The 17810-nt window shown below is 40.5% G+C and overlaps 1 protein-coding gene across 12 annotated transcripts in view; it reads right to left on the bottom strand.

Moving 5' to 3' along the window:
• nrxn2 (neurexin 2) overlaps nucleotides 1-17810 on the bottom strand; it is a 335460-nt gene that overhangs the window by 268987 nt on the left and 48663 nt on the right. For all 12 annotated transcript variants that reach the window (XM_018093463.2, XM_018093466.2, XM_018093462.2 and 9 more), the window contains exon 2: nucleotides 15780-15883. The gene's annotated coding sequence lies outside the window, so the exon portion shown is untranslated. The remainder of the gene's footprint in view (nucleotides 1-15779; nucleotides 15884-17810) is intronic.

Raw genomic sequence — 17810 nt, 5'->3', positions numbered from 1 at the left:
AGTGTAGAATGGGACAGGTGAGGTTGAAGATGAATTTTCATGTGGAGGGACCTATGGCACCCGAGTATAAGCCAAGGGTGACTTTTTCAGCACATTTTGGGTGCTGAAAAACTAGGCTTATACTAAAGTATATACAGTATATGCAAGATTAATCTACATTACATTTATGCACGTCTAAAAGTTCACGAAAGTGCCCTGCAAAGTGCAGGGAAAGGTGCAAAGTGCAAAACATAGGCACAAACTGCATCAGTGGCACAGGTATTTGCGCTTAAGAATGGACATTTGCTCCCCCATGAATACAGAGCTGCCAGAGTTTGGCACTGCTGTATTTATAAGTGGTGGGCTGGGGAAGGCAAGCAAGAGTTGTTCAGAGCAGCAGCGATTGCAGTGTACTAAGGTTGCCTTGTGCCCTCCTGTGCTGCACTTTGCACCTTGAGCAGGATTTAATTTGGCATGTGGTGCAGAGCTCACATGAGCATAGCAAGACTGAGTCACAAGTGCTTAGTAAATAAGTACTAAGGGGCAAGATTTTGTACTTCTTAGTGCTCTGCACTTGCATCAAGGGCCATTTGTAATAAGGTCCTATTCCCTGTGTACTAATATTGAGCAAATTGCTAAGTGCATCAAATTGGCTATATTCACCATGTTTTCACCAACAAAACAAGGTTTTCCAGCTGAACTGCACCACTGCAAAGCAGCAAGAATTCTATGATAGATAATATAATGCACATTTGGGACAATTTTCAATCTGAAGAAAAGAGACAGCATGTACAGACAATGACTTTTGTTTGCCATAAAATATAGCACAAGCTGATGCAGTAGGCAAATAGAGCAATATATTCATTGGCTGTTCAGCAGTAGATGTTGGCAGGGTCGCCTTTAGGAGTGGCAGCTGGTAGTCCTGTCAGTGGTCCAGAGGCATTGGTGACCCTGACAGTCTCAACAGTTCAGTCTGAAGACTGCAAAATATGTAATCAGGCATTTAGACTGAATTTTACTCTACTAAGTTGGCAGGACCATAGCCAGGAGGCCTAGGAAACAGTCACTTATAACCCTGTTAACTAAGTAGCATGGTGCCCTGCTGATTTCTGATGGTGCCCCTGGGTGTTGGGTACACAGCTCTCTAACAGCACCTTAGTAGTGATATGCAAATCTGTCCCATTTTGAAAATTTAGTTGAAACGGCAAACATTTACAAAATGCATTGAAATCAACGGCCATTTTTTCACAGCAACTTTTTCAGAGCACAGACACAATGTCATTTGGGGGCTAAACCTGGTGAAAAAGTTTGTTCATCATTTCACCTTAGCACTTTGAGTGCTGTGCCTTGAATTCCAGTCACACAAAGAAGTGAAATAGGAGCATTGTTGCCAAGTACAAGTTAACACAGGCAAAAACATTTTTTGTATGTTGCTCCCATTTTTATGTTGACTACCATTTATCTTCACTGAAGTGGTCTGGTCTCACATTCATGTCACTGGGACTCTTAAGTTAACCACGCTTTCTGGTTTTAATGATCAACTCCGGTCATATATTACCACCATTATCATCTGGTTGCTAGGGTTCAAAGCTAAGCAAATAAAAATATAGCCACGTACCAATGTTCCCTCTAAAGTGTGCACACACACAAATTTTAAGGCCAGTGCACACAAAGAACTTTGTGTAAAAATACATTTTGTATCTATTCTGACCTGAGCATACTATTTTAATAAAATGAACACATAAGTTTAAAATGTGCGTACAAAAGAATATTTTAGCCAAAAAGGAATTAGAGAAAACATGTATGTACATATTTTAACTACTGTATATACTCAAGTATAAGCCGATCCGAATATACAGTGGTGTGAAAAACTATTTGCCCCCTTCCTGATTTCTTATTCTTTTGCATGTTTGTCACACTTAAATGTTTCTGCTTATCAAAAACCGTTAACTATTAGTCAAAGATAACATAATTGAACACAAAATGCAGTTTTTAAATGAAGGTTCACGTTATTAAGGGAGAAAAAAAACTCCAAATCTACATGGCCCCGTGTGAAAAAGTGATTGCCCCTTGTTAAAAAATAACTTAACTGTGGTTTATCAATTTCAATTTTCAATTTCAATATCAATTTCTGTAGTCACCACCAGGCCTGATTACTGCCACACCTGTTTCAATCAAGAAATCACTTAAATAGGAGCTACCTGACACAGAGAAGTAGCCCAAAAGCACCTCAAAAGCTAGACATCATGCCAAGATCCAAAGAAATTCAGGAACAAATGAGAACAAAAGTAATTGAGATCTATCAGTCTGGTAAAGGTTATAAAGCCATTTCTAAAGCTTTGGGACTCCAGCGAACCACAGTGAGAGCCATTATCCACAAATGGCAAAAACATGGAACAGTGGTGAACCTTCCCAGGAGTGGCCGGCCGACCAAAATTACCCCAAGAGCGCAGAGACAACTCATCCGAGAGGCCACAAAAGACCCCAGGACAACATCTAAAGAACTGCAGGCCTCACTTGCCTCAATTAAGGTCAGTGTTCACGACTCCACCATAAGAAAGAGACTGGGCAAAAACGGCCTGCATGGCAGATTTCCAAGGCGCAAACCACTTTTAAGCAAAAAGAACATTATGGCTCGTCTCAATTTTGCTAAAAAACATCTCAATGATTGCCAAGACTTTTGGGAAAATACCTTGTGGACCGACGAGACAAAAGTTGAACTTTTTGGAAGGTGCGTGTCCCGTTACATCTGGCGTAAAAGTAACACAGCATTTCAGAAAAAGAACATCATACCAACAGTAAAATATGGTGGTGGTAGTGTGATGGTCTGGGGTTGTTTTGCTGCTTCAGGACCTGGAAGGCTTGCAGTGATAGATGGAACCATGAATTCTACTGTCTACCAAAAAATCCTGAAGGAGAATGTCCGGCCATCTGTTTGTCAACTCAAGCTGAAGCGATCTTGGGTGCTGCAGCAGGACAATGACCCAAAACACACCAGCAAATCCACCTCTGAATGGCTGAAGAAAAACAAAATGAAGACTTTGGAGTGGCCTAGTCAAAGTCCTGACCTGAATCTTATTGAGATGTTGTGGCATGACCTTAAAAAGGCGGTTCATGCTAGAAAACCCTCAAATAAAGCTGAATTACAACAATTCTGCAAAGATGAGTGGGCCAAAATTCCTCCAGAGCGCTGTAAAAGACTCGTTGCAAGTTATCGCAAACGCTTGATTGCAGTTATTGCTGCTAAGGGTGGCCCAACCAGTTATTAGGTTCAGGGGGCAATTACTTTTTCACACAGGGCCATGTAGGTTTGGATTTTTTTTCTCCCTAAATAATAAAAACCCTCATGTAAAAACTGCATTTTGTGTTTACTTGTGTTATCTTTGACTAATAGTTAAATGTGTTTGATGATCAGAAACATTTTGTGTGACAAACATGCAAAAGAATAAGAAATCAGGAAGGGGGCAAATAGTTTTTCACACCACTGTAAGCCGAGGTACCTAATTTTACCTAAGAAAACTGGAAAAACTTATTGACTGGAGTATAAGCCTAGGGTGGACAATGCAGCAGCTACTGCTAAGTTTCAATAATCAAAATAAATACCAATAAAATTACATTAACCCTTTAAGTGCCAGCCGAATTCGTCATTTCGGTTCCCCCCAGTGCCAGACGTTTTTTAAGCATTTTGTACTCATTCACTTTAACAATGTTTTTTGGTAGGAAAACCTCCATGAAACTAGGGAAATTATATATCGTTTTTTTCGTCACTAATTGGGCTTCGACATACATACCAAATTTTATGACTTTTCTGGAGATATAATGTGTATTTTGGGTGAAATATGTAAAAAAAAAAAAAAATTATGAAAAATTTCTGTATATTTTGAGGTTTTTTTCCATAGAAAAGTTAATTTTACACAATTTTTTTTGTCGTTTGTAAAAGCCCTGATACTCCCAAGTCCAACGATACCAAATATGTGGTGGTACCCCACAGTTCCTGTCCAGAAGTAACCCCCAAACTAAAGCAATACTTAGTACAATATCACACCAGAACAAAGCGGAAAAGCGCTTGTAACCGTTGATGCAGCATAACTTACATGTAAATCTAAAATATCCCCTCATGTTCGGTATCTTTAGAAACTACAGACCTTCAGGTTTCTAGGTGCAATGTAGTTTTCTCTCAAAAGCCAAATACTTTTTGTCAGTGCATTGTGCAATTTGGAGCTTTTTTTGACATTTTTTTTTTTTTCTAAAACGTAAACTTGGACGCATGATCAAATGTGGATATGACAAAAAAAAAATCTCATAAAAATTTTCTAACATAGGCAAATTTGAAAGACAAACTTCTCCTGAATAAAATGATGCCCCATATGTATGGGTGCACATAAAGACATGGGCACCAAACACTCCAAAGCAGGGGCAATGCATAAAGGCAATTACAGCTAAAAATGTGGGGGCTGCGCTCTATGTGCACTACCTGCAGTTTTTCAGTGTTACCCCCCCCTACCTGTGAAATAACCCCCACAAACTATATATTTCTGAAAAGTGCACACCTTCAGCTATTCAGAGACACCATTCTTCTCTTTCTACATGGAAAATTGTGGCTGCAGTCCCTTGCAGAAGTCAGCGCTTTGGTCAGAAATCAAGGAAAAACCAGATACAAACCTAGATTTCTCCCCAAAATCTCCATGGCAACTACCAAAAACTTACTAAACATCAATCTGCAAGTTCCCCTGAATAAAACGATACCCCATATGTATGGGTGCACATAAAGACATGGCCACCAAATGCCCCAAAACAGGGGCAATGCATAAGGGCAATTTCAGTTGAAATTTTGGGGGCTGCGCTCTATGTGCACTACCTGCAGTTTTTCAGTGTTAACCCCCCCTACCTGTGGAATAACCCCCACAATCTATATATTTACGAAAAGTGCACACCTTCAGCTATTCAGAGACACCACTCTTCTCTTTCTACATGAAAAATTGTGGCCCCAGTCCCTTGCAGAAGTCAGCGCTTTGGTCAGAAATCAAGGAAAAACCAGATACAAACCTAGATTTCTCCCCAAAATCTCCATGGCAACTACCAAAAACTTACTAAACATCAATCTGCAAGTTCCCCTGAATAAAACGATACCCCATATGTATGGGTGCACATAAAGACGTGGCCACCAAATGCCCCAAAACAGGGGCAATGTATAAGGGCAATTTCAGTGAAATTTTGGGGGCTGCACTCTATGTGCACTACCTGCAGTTTTTCAGTGTTAACCCCCCCTACCTGTGAGATAACCCCCACAATCTATATATTTACGAAAAGTGCACACCTTCAGCTATTCAGAGACACCATTCTTCTCTTTCTACATGTAAAATTGTGGCTGCAGTCCCTTGCAGAAGTCAGCGCTTTGGTCAGAAATCAAGGAAAAACCAGATACAAACCTAGATTTCTCCCCAAAATCTCCATGGCAACTACCAAAAACTTACTAAACATCAATCTGCAAGTTCCCCTGAATAAAACGATACCCCATATGTATGGGTGCACATAAAGACATGGCCACCAAATGCCCCAAAACAGGGGCAATGCATAAGGGCAATTTCAGTTGAAATTTTGGGGGCTGCGCTCTATGTGCACTACCTGCAGTTTTTCAGTGTTAACCCCCCTACCTGTGAGATAACCCCCACAATCTATATATTTACGAAAAGTGCACACCTTCAGCTATTCAGAGACACCACTCTTCTCTTTCTACATGGAAAATTGTGGCCGCAGTCCCTTGCAGAAGTCAGCGCTTTGGTTAGAAATCAAGGAAAAACCAGATACAAACCTAGATTTCTCCCCAAAATCCCCATGGCAACTACCAAAATCTTACTAACCATCAATCTGCAAGTTCCCCTGAATAAAACGATACCCCATATGTATGGGTGCACATAAAGACGTGGCCACCAAATGCCCCAAAACAGGGGCAATGTATAAGGGCAATTTCAGTGAAATTTTGGGGGCTGCACTCTATGTGCACTACCTGCAGTTTTTCAGTGTTAACCCCCCCTACCTGTGAGATAACCCCCACAATCTATATATTTACGAAAAGTGCACACCTTCAGACCTTCAGCTATTCAGAGACACCACTCTCCTCTTTCTACATGGAAAATTGTGGCCGCAGTCCCTTGCAGAAGTCAGCGCTTTGGTCAGAAATCAAGGAAAAACCAGATACAAACCTAGATTTCTCCCCAAAATCCCCATGGCAACTACCAAAATCTTACTAACCATCAATCTGCAAGTTCCCCTGAATAAAACGATACCTCATATGTATGGGTGCACATAAAGACGTGGCCACCAAATGCCCCAAAACAGGGGCAATGTATAAGGGCAATTTCAGTTGAAATTTTGGGGGCTGCGCTCTATGTGCACTACCTGCAGTTTATCAGTGTTAACCCCCCCCACCTGTGAAATAACCCCCACAATCTATATATTTACGAAAAGTGCACACCTTCAGCTATTCAGAGACACCACTCTTCTCTTTCTACATGGAAAATTGTGGCCGCAGTCCCTTGCAGAAGTCAGCGCTTTGGTCAGAAATCAAGGAAAAACCAGATACAAACCTAGATTTCTCCCCAAAATCCCCATGGCAACTACCAAAATCTTACTAACCATCAATCTGCAAGTTCCCCTGAATAAAACAATACCCCATATGTATGGGTGCACATAAAGACGTGGCCACCAAATGCCCCAAAACAGGGGCAATGCATAAGGGCAATTTCAGTTGAAATTTTGGGGGCTGCGCTCTATGTGCACTACCTGCAGTTTTTCAGTGTTAACCCCCCCTACCTTTGAGATAACCCCCACAATCTATATATTTACAAAAAGTGCACACCTTCAGCTATTCAGAGATGCCACTCTTCTCTTTCTACATGGAAAATTGTGGCCGCAGTCCCTTGCAGAAGTCAGCGCTTTGGTCAGAAATCAAGGAAAAACCAGATACAAACCTAGATTTCTCCCCAAAATCTCCATGGCAACTACCAAAATCTTACTAACAATCAATCTGCAAGTTCCCCTGAATAAAACGATACCCCATATGTATGGGTGCACATAAAGACGTGGCCACCAAATGCCCCAAAACAGGGGCAATGCATAAGGGCAATTTCAGTTGAAATTTTGGGGGCTGCGCTCTGTGCACTACCTGCAGTTTTTCAGTGTTAACCCCCCCTACCTGTGAAATAACCCCCAAAATCTATATATTTACGAAAAGTGCACACCTTCAGCTATTCAGAGACACCACTCTTCTCTTTCTATATGGAAAATTGTGGCTGCAGTCCCTTGCAGAAGTCAGCGCTTTGGTCAGAAATCAAGGAAAAACCAGATACAAACCTAGATTTTGGTCAGAAATCAAGGAAAAACCAGATAAAAAACCTAGATTTCTCCCCAAAATCTCCATGGCAACTACCAAAAACTTACTAAACCTCAATTTGCAAGTTCCCCTGCATAAAACGATACCCCATATGTATGGGTGCACATAAAGACGTGGCCACCAAATGCCCCAAAACAGGGGCAATGCATAAGGGTGGGCTGTGCTCTATGTGCTCTACCTGCAGTTATTTAGTCTAATCACCCCCATACCTGTGAAATAACCCCCGCAAACTATATATTTACAAAAAGTGCACACCTTCAGCTATTCAGAGACACCACTCTTCTCTTTCTACATGGAAAATTGTGGCCACAGTCCCTTGCAGAAGTCAGCGCTTTGGTCAGAAATCAAGGAAAAACCAGATACAAACCTAGATTTTGGTCAGAAATCAAGGAAAAACCAGATAAAAAACCTAGATTTCTCCCCAAAATCTCCATGGCAACTACCAAAAACTTACTAAACCTAAATTTGCAAGTTCCCCTGAATAAAACGATACCCCATATGTATGGGTGCACATAAAGACGTGGCCACCAAATGCCCCAAAACAGGGGCAATGCATAAGGGTGGGCTGTGCTCTATGTGCTCTACCTGCAGTTATTTAGTCTAATCACCCCCATACCTGTGAAATAACCCCCGCAAACTATATATTTACAAAAAGTGCACACCTTCAGCTATTCAGAGACACCACTCTTCTCTTTCTACATGGAAAATTGTGGCCACAGTCCCTTGCAGAAGTCAGCGCTTTGGTCAGAAATCAAGGAAAAACCAGATACAAACCTAGATTTCTCCCCAAAATCTCCATGGCAACTACCAAAAACTTACTAACCATCAATCTGCAAGTTCCCCTGAATAAAACGATACCCCATATGTATGGGTGCACATAAAGACGTGGCCACCAAATGCCCCAAAACAGGGGCAATGCATAAGGGCAATTTCAGTTGAAATTTTGGGGGCTGCGCTCTGTGCACTACCTGCAGTTTTTCAGTGTTAACACCCCCTACCTGTGAAATAACCCCCAAAATCTATATATTTACGAAAAGTGCACACCTTCAGCTATTCAGAGACGCCACTCTTCTCTTTCTACATGGAAAATTGTGGCTGCAGTCCCTTGCAGAAGTCAGCGCTTTGGTCAGAAATCAAGGAAAAAACAGATACAAATCTAGATTTTGGTCAGAAATCAAGGAAAAACCAGATAAAAAACCTAGATTTCTCCCCAAAATCTCCATGGCAACTACCAAAAACTTACTAACCATCAATCTGCAAGTTCCCCTGAATAAAACGATACCCCATATGTATGGGTGCACATAAAGACGTGGCCACCAAATGTCCCAAAACAGGGGCAATGCATAAGGGCAATTTCAGTTGAAATTTTGGGGGCTGCACTCTATGTGCACTACCTGCAGTTTTTCAGTGTTAACCCCCCCTACCTGTGGAATAACCCCCACAATCTATATATTTACGAAAAGTGCACACCTTCAGCTATTCAGAGACACCACTCTTCTCTTTCTACATGAAAAATTGTCGCCCCAGTCCCTTGCAGAAGTCAGCGCTTTGGTCAGAAATCAAGGAAAAACCAGATACAAACCTAGATTTTGGTCAGAAATCAAGGAAGAACCAGTTAAAAACCTAGATTTCTCCCCAAAATCTCCATGGCAACTACCAAAAACTTACTAAACCTCAATTTGCAAGTTCCCCTGAATAAAATGATACCCCATATGTATGGGTGCACATAAAGACGTGGCCACCAAATGCCCCAAAACAGGGGCAATGCATAAGGGTGGGCTGTGCTCTATGTGCTCTACCTGCAGTTATTTAGTCTAAACACCCCCATACCTGTGAAATAACCCCCACAATCAATATATTTACGAAAAGTGCACACCTTCAGCTATTCAGAGACACCACTCTTCTCTTTCTACATGGAAAATTGTGGCCGCAGTCCCTTGCAGAAGTCAGCGCTTTGGTCAGAAATCAAGGAAAAAACAGATACAAACCTAGATTTCTCTCCAAAATTTCCATGGCAACTACCAAAAACTTACTAAACATCAATCTGCAAGTTCCCCTGAATAAAACGATACCTATGTCTGGTTGCACATAAGTACATGGCCGCCAAACCTGAAAATGCATAATATTGGGGCTGCACTCTATGCACCCCTTTTTTTTTGCCTGCACCCGAATGAATGGAATACGCTCGGGTGCAGGCACATGTAGCCGATATACGCATGAAAACGCGTGAGAATGCAAAGTCTCGCGTTTTCATGCGTATATCGGCTACATGTGCCTGCACCTGAGCGTATTCCATTCATTCGGGTGCAGGCACAAGTAGCAGGTGTAGGGCTGAATTTTCAGCAAGCGTTTTTCCACTTGCTGAAAAAATCAGCCCTACGCCATGTGTGGCATCAGCCTAACCCTTGGCAATAGAAACTACCAGAACAATCTTAGCACCTCTGGACCTTTCTAGAACAACTGAAATCAAATGAAGTTAAAATGGAATAAAACCCCTAAAAGCAATCAAAGAACAATAATTGCAATGAAATCGGTGGTCCGAGCCCTGGATCCACCAATGTCACTGCAAAAGCAACCTTTTTGGGGCACTAAATACACAATAAAGAACAATGCAAAGATAAAACACCATAAAATCAGTAAAATCCAATAAAACCACCTAAACCAACAGAAGAACAATAATTGCAATGAAATTGGTGGTCAGAGCCCTGGATCCACCAACGTCACTGCAAATTCAGCACCCAATAGCAATAAAAAAGTTACAATACAATACAATAATAAAAAAACAGAAATCAATTATGAAAATGCCAAAAAAACACTAAAATGCAACCAAATAAATCAGATAATTATAGAGCAAGATCAGAAATAAAGTTTTAGTAAAAAAAAAAAGACTGCCAAAGAAAGCAAAGAAAGAAAGAAAAGAAAAGAAAGATAGAAAAAAAAAAAAAAAAAAAGTGTAAGTGTAAGTGTGTGTGTAAGTGTCTGTGTGTGCTTGGGAAAGTTGTAAATAAGTGTGTATGTGTGCAAAAGTGTAATAATGACAAAGATAGAAGAAAAAATTGAAAAAAAAAAAAATTTTAGACAGTTGAGATAGAAATAAGCAAAATAAACAGTGGTAGAGAGTTGTAGTTCAGCTTACCCAAGGCAGGCAGGCGATCAGGGGCGACCAATCTGGCAGGAAGGCAGCAGGAAGGCAGCAGGGGAGCTCCATCAGGTCCGAAGTGCGCAGCAGGAATGAGGAGCCGACAGTAGGCGGCGCTATTTAAAGGGACAGCAGTGGACACGTCATCATCGCGTGTCCACTGCTGTCATTGGCTGGCGACGCGATCGGGGGACCGGATCGGTAAGTATGTTGTTCTTTGCTCGTTGCCTAGGGGGTTGTGAAGGGTTTACAAGCGCTGCGCTGCTTTAAAAGCCAGCGCAGCGCTTGTAAACCTGATAGTGCTGTAGGACGTAGATTCTACGTCCTGTGGCACTTTGGTCCTTTGCTACCCAGGACGTAGAATCTACGTCCTATGGCACTAAAAAGGTTAAATGAGGCATCAGTGGGGCATATGTTTTTAAATATTTATTTCAAAGAAAAACAGTAAACTAGCTCTGTAAGTGGAGAAGAAGGTCAACAAAAACAATATGGTATCAACAATGATACCTTAAGAGTAATCCCCACTTAGCTAAATCAGCAACCAACCTAAAACACAAAGAGTTAAAATCCTAAAAAACTATGGTTTATGTAGAATATAAAGTGCAATGTCTAGTGCAGAATGGGACAGGTGGGGATGGTAGATGAAGATGACCAGAGCACTGGAGGTTGTGGGTGGCCTAATTTGCACACAAATGACAGAGGGTGCTAGTCTGGAGGAATCCATGGCACCCATCTCGAGTACATTATAAATTTAATAAAATTATAATTTGTAATAGATATTACTAAATTAAAATGATTGCCTCCCATCATTTTTATATTTGTCCAGACCTAAAATATGGAATATTTTTCAAATCATATCATCAAAAAATTACAGTAGGACCAAGAAAAACAATTTTTGTAGCTGATCTTTGTTTATTATGACTTGAATGGAGAGCAAATTTATGATAACCTTAAAGAAATATGTATGGCAAGAATAAATCAATATTTGTTACATTGCTCATATTTAGTATAGGACACAAGGCCATACATTTAGCTTGATGAAAGAAAAAACAGTCTGCTGCATCCAAGGAAGGGGTATTTTGTTTCTTTTCTTCCAGAAAGGACAAAGAAGATGCTATTTAAATTCTAGATTTATTGCTTAGGTTATCTTTCAAGACAGAATTGAAAAAAATACCAAACAAAGATATGCTTTCAGCAAAGGATATGATTTAGGAAATAAAATATACACCACAATTAGAGCCTACTTTCTTTTTTTTAATCTTATTTATGCAAGTTACTGTATGAGAATATCTAATTTCCTGTCATGATTTTAAGATACTGATATGAAAAATATATTGTTCCATAACTACTTTTTTGTGAATGTGTCAGCTTTTGCACAGTTCCAAGTAATCTCTTAGTCACCCCTCCCACTTGATGATGTCACATCCGGCTTGTGGAATTTCTCAGGTGGTCGAGAGCAGCCAGTCATTAGGGGTGGCAAAAAGCTGCCTCTGGTAATTTAAAAGCGGAATTTTCCTTTTTTAAAACGAAAATTGGACTCTGCTAGAGCAGAGAGTGCAATAGCGCTCTCTGCACTTGCAATGCGCCCCCTCCGACCCATTCTGGCACTAAAATTTTAAGCGCAGAACAGGAGAGGGGGGGGGGGTGGCATCAGGGCTGCTGCCCCAGGATTACCACTGGGTTAGTGGGTTGGGTTGTGGAGAGGGTAGTTGTGATTGCAATCAAATAGTGGGTCAAAATGTTGGTTGTGGGTCCGGGTCAGGTCTAGGTTTTAGAAATTGGACAAGCATTATTCAGAACATTTTGTCACACATTAGCTGAGCAGAAATCAGTCATGTGACAACACACTGAATTGCTTTACCTTCCATTAACCTAAACATGCTGTTTCAGCTAATGACCAACCTGATTTCAGTCACCCATACTCCAGAAAGCCTATACAAATCAAGTACAAATTGAATTGACCTTTCAACTATTATTTACATTTTTAAATGTCCTTGCAGGCTTGTGTATGTCTATTACGAGACAAATAGAAAGAATTGCTAATGAGTTGAAGCTCATTAGATCTGCTTTTGCTACTGGAAAAGGTGATATCCCCATTGGCCCACATCCCCTAGCATACAATCATTTATTTGCAAGTTTGAGGTGCATGGCTATCATCTACTGTATCTCATAAATACCTCATAAATAGCGAGAAACTGCTTCTCCAAATGGAAATTAAGCAGAAGGAGACTCATTGTGAGCATGTTTGTCACCCAAAACCATCTACAACGGGTGCTCTATTAGCCTGTAACTGGTATGGGAAACAATTTATTGATGATAGATACCCTTTAAGTATTCTGGCAATTAGGTATAAATTAATATCTGATTTTCATTAATCAAGAGCAGGCATTTTATGCAGCAATGAAAATGTTTTAAAGGGGACACACCTTAAAGGAGAAGGAAAGGTATGATCACTGGGGGTGCAGAAATGTTAGGCACCCCCCAGTGATTGTAATCACTTCCCCTGATACCTTAGGCTTCTGTTACCAGAAAACTGCACTGGCTTGGGGTACCTGCACACAAGCAATCCTCTTTCTGCTGCCTTCTTTCTTTATTATCCTGGGGCTGATCATGCATAATACAGTGTTGAAGTTTTCACTCTACTGCACAGGAAGAGTACCACTCGCTCGCAGGTACCCCGGGCCGGTGCAAGTTACTGCTAGCAGGAGCCACCAGCCTGGGGTATCAGGTACCCTGGGACCCCATTATGGAACCTACCAGTGATTATAGTTTGTTTAACTTGGTCATATTATGTTTAAACTTGGTCATATTAGCAGCACCCTATATACAGTATATATGTGTATTTAGATTTGTACACAAGTCTACATGTTGTGGTATCAGGCTATTATGGTCCTTGGTTAACTTAACTCCTGTGGGTCATCAGACACTGCTTGCTGATGGATGTATTAAAGTGGATTTGTTCCCATTAAAGGACAAGGAAAGGCAAGTAAAGAGTTAATCTCCTTTGAAAGGCATACCTGCAGTGTTAAAACACCAGACTTTAGCCATAAAAATACCCTTCATCCACCTCTCTTTCAAGACCAATACACTTGGCAGCACGTGCACTCCAAATAATCTTCCTGAGCACACTTTGTTCACCCTGAGAAGGAGGGCTTCATTAAGCGTGCACCAAACAGGAACCAACAAAAATGGATGCTATGGTGACATGTGAACCAAGCAGGGAGATATACACACCGAGTGGCTAGCGCTTATTTTTTATTACTTCTGTGAGCCAATTATTATTTTGCTCTGCCTCTTGCATTTTGTGTGCTGCCATCTTCCAGAGATGCTTCTGCTTAGCTTCTGTCTGCTGCTGTACATAATGCTTGTGTGCTGTAATGTTTAGGGCGCCAGATTATGTGACATGCTTGGTTCAGGGGCTGTTGAACTTTAGCACATGCGCAAATTTTGTAGCACGGCCATCTTAATCACATCACCTGAGGAAAAATTACGCCTGCAACCAAGCTTTACTATGTGATACTAGAATACTTTCCTTTGTCATTTTGCCATTATTTGTCTCTTAATTATGTGTGTTTGCAACATACAGTGTTTGGAGGGTTAGCTTCTAGTCTGTGTTTTATTCCATCCATTTGATTTTGCACAACTATTTCTGTATTTATTGCCTTGGCTGCTATGTAGGGATGTATTTCGTTTTCATTTACACAACTGGGGATGTGTTTATATGGATGGGAAGCATGTAAGGGCTAATTTACACACACAGCAAAATTCATTTGCAAATCATAATGTCTTACCCACACTACAGATCATTTTTCCAGCATTAAAGTGTTACTGTGGGCACATCCTATGTTGTGTGCACTGCCACCTGCATGTGATGCACCAAAACTGGCGTAAAATAATGTTCATTTCTGTAAAGTGCACACATGTTGTGCATGCTATTTCTCTTGCATTTGTTTTGGAATGGTGTCACTTCCAGAGTACAGTGTTAAATGGGTACTACACCTTCAATTTAACTTTGAGTATGTTATAGATTGGGCATTTATTAGCAACTTTTCAACTGGTTTTCATTTTTTATAGTTTCTGAATGATTTGCCTTTTTCTTCCAACTTTTTCCATCTTTCAAATGGGGGGTCACTGACCCCAGAAACAAAAAAAAAACAAGTGTTTTGTGAGGCTACAATTTTATTGTTATAGTTTATTACTTTTCTTTCTATTGAGGCCCTTTCCAATTGTCTCACTCACACTGCTGCTTGGTTGCTAGGGTAATTTAAACCCTAGCAACCAGATAGCTGGTAAAATTCCAAACTGGAGAGCTGCTGAACAAAAAGCAAAATAATTAAAAAAACACCAATAATAAAAAATTAAGACCAACTGCAAAATGTTTCAGAATATCACTTTTTGCATAATATTAAAAGTTAAGTAAAGGCGAACAACCCTTTTAATAATGGCTTTAGCATTTAATTCACTTGGCACAAGACCAGTAGTGACTATGAAAGCAACAAGCTAATGGAACCCTGGAGTTATGGGCAGGTTCAGGTCCGGGGTTCTATTGCATCAATTCATGCACTTGCATTTAATACATCAGAACAAACTCAAAGGAGCATGTTTCAACTTAAATAAGAAAGCATATTGACACAATTCATTAAGGTACCTGTGTCCAAACACACTCCAGCCACATGATTGGCAGTGCTAGGGAACCCTGGACAAAATGCCACGCTAAACCTTGTGGTAGCTTCAGGATTCCCACATTGGGCCAACAGGAGCACCAGATCTGTGCCCTATGAATCGAATGCAAACACCATTTTGAATATGCGTTCTCAAAGTGATGCAACCCCATGCCAGACAGAACTAGCAGGCATCACAACACAAGTACAACTGTGTCTGTTTTAATACAGCAGGACAAACTGCAGCAGATGCGACTTAAGGTGCAGGTGCAATTGTGCTGGAATTATAGGGAAAACATGGTGATCTGCTTCTGAAATTGCACTCTGCACTCAAATTGTCTTTTTTGTTAAATAATAACACCTGTTCATTGTTTTAAGTCCTGCGAATGCTAATGTTTGATGCTCCCCAGGCCACAAACTGATCAGAAACATGAGTCACTGCTTTCTGCTACTCTTAAGTATTATAAATATATCATGCAATATTCCCTGGATACCCACTGGAGAGAGAGTACACATTTTATGCAATGCTTTCTAAGGAACTGTTGCATCACTTTGACATAAAGGCCTTCTTACACCAGAGAAATAAAAAGGCTGTGTGCAGACTCACCATGAAGATTTGCCAAAAGAAGTTGAAGCTTCAGGATAAAAGTAGTTTTAATACTGCTGGGCGGGTTTCCAGTGCATAGTTAAACATCTGCTTCTAAATGAGTCCTTAAATGAGAAAAACACTCTTATTACCACTAGGAACATTTTTCTTATCAAAATTCATTTTATATATGATGCAAAGCCAAAATGTCCCTTTCAAAAGCATAACAGATACATTGCACTTCCTGCCCCCACCATCAGCACCAGCCAGCTGTGCCAGCTTTCAGTACAATACACGAAAGTATCGCTCATGTCCTTAGGGTTCCCTCACAAATAATGCAAGTGACCAAAATTGTACCAGCCAGTGTGAAAATACACACAGCACTACCTTTCTAAACAGTGACATAACTAGAAGTCACAGGGACCCCTGCAAAAAAACAAAAATATTTGGGTTCCTCCCCATGATACTTGGACAGTTCTAATGCTGAAGTTTTACTGTACTCTGTATGGTTATATCTACTACATTATATGGTTTTATCTACTACAGTAACAATAGTACTACTGTAACTGTATTTTCCAGGGCCAGAACTAGCGGCCTTGGGCAGGAACCTCTTTTGTCTTGCCTACCCCTAGTCAGGCCCTGAGTGAGGGCACTACGGTGACAAACAATACAGCGTTTGTGTCTACCCTTTGGTGTATTTTTCCGCAGGGAAATGCAGGAAGAATCAGGACCGGATTTGTGGCAAGGCCACAAAAGCCCAGCTCTAGGGCGGCACCGACATTTTTCTCCCATACGGAGCAATGGGGACCTCTTCCCAATGCTCCGTATGTGAGTTTAAATGTGCGTGTGTGCTTGTGCCCGGGGGGGTTTGGAGAGCGGTGAATGAGGGCAACCTTGGGGCACCCGGATAAGAAATCCAACGCTGGGAAGAATGCAGCCTGTTTATTTATACAGTACAAGTATGAAAGTTCTAAATTATAGGAAGCCATCTCCAATAGACACAATTATAAGCAAATAATTCTTAATTTTAAATATTATTTTCTTTTTCTCTGTAATAAAACAATACCTTATGATGGATCCTAACTTTGGAGATGCCTAATCCAGAAAACCCCAGGTAGGTCCCAAGCATTCCAGATAACACTTCCCATACCTGTATTTAAATATTCCAAGAAATTAAATTCTTTCTAAAGGCTTTCTGAGCATTAAACTGAACTAAGAAGCCTGTCTGTTACTGGAAATCCCAGTGTTAGAGTTCTGTCTGCCCCTCAGTGAAATCGCGGAAGTTGCCGTGAGAGGAAACTGCCGCGTATGCCATCCCACCGGCGATTTACATTTTCACTGATGGGATGGCATTTCGGGGAGATTAGTCGCCCGCAAACAGGGAGATCACCAAATATGAAGGTAGCACCCAAAGGTTTATGTTTTATTTGTTTTGTAGTCTGAGATGGTCAACTCTGTTATTGAATAAACTCCATTTAAACACAATAAACTACCTGCTGTGAAACCCACAAGCTTTCCTATAAATTATATTGTCTATGATTTTAGCTAACTCTACTTATTGCAGAATTTATGTAAATTATTTATGTAAATAGCACATCAGGCAACCTGTTTAAATTAATGTTACAATAACTCCTGTTAAAAGGAATACAAAACTGTGCTGATGGGGAAATTAAAGACCTAAAATCGTGTTTTCATTTTTTTGTAATTGTTCCTATGTACAGTAGCTCTATGCATGTATGTCTCAACCATCCTTCATATGTTGAGTCGTCTGTCAAGAGCTTTTACTAAATAGTTGTTCAAGTACCTTTGTATGTCTATGAAGATTCTCAAGATTTCTCTACATACCTTTGTATTTTCCAGTTATGAAGTACCTGTCTTATTTATTAAGCACTGAAATATCTAATGCATGGACTTTGTGATGCTTTTCTAAGTGCAGACATGTCTTTGCCCATGTACATTGGGATATTAGGTAATCTCAAATAATATATAATAGGATCCAAGATTCCTATTACTCTATTAACCAGTTCATGCCTTCCACCCCTTTCAATGAGA

The sequence above is a fragment of the Xenopus tropicalis genome, chromosome 4, assembly GCF_000004195.4.
Source record: "Xenopus tropicalis strain Nigerian chromosome 4, UCB_Xtro_10.0, whole genome shotgun sequence".
In the NCBI taxonomy this organism is placed as follows: domain Eukaryota; kingdom Metazoa; phylum Chordata; class Amphibia; order Anura; family Pipidae; genus Xenopus; species Xenopus tropicalis.
Note: the sequence above shows the minus strand (reverse complement) of the source record. Positions and strands in the feature narration are given on the sequence as shown.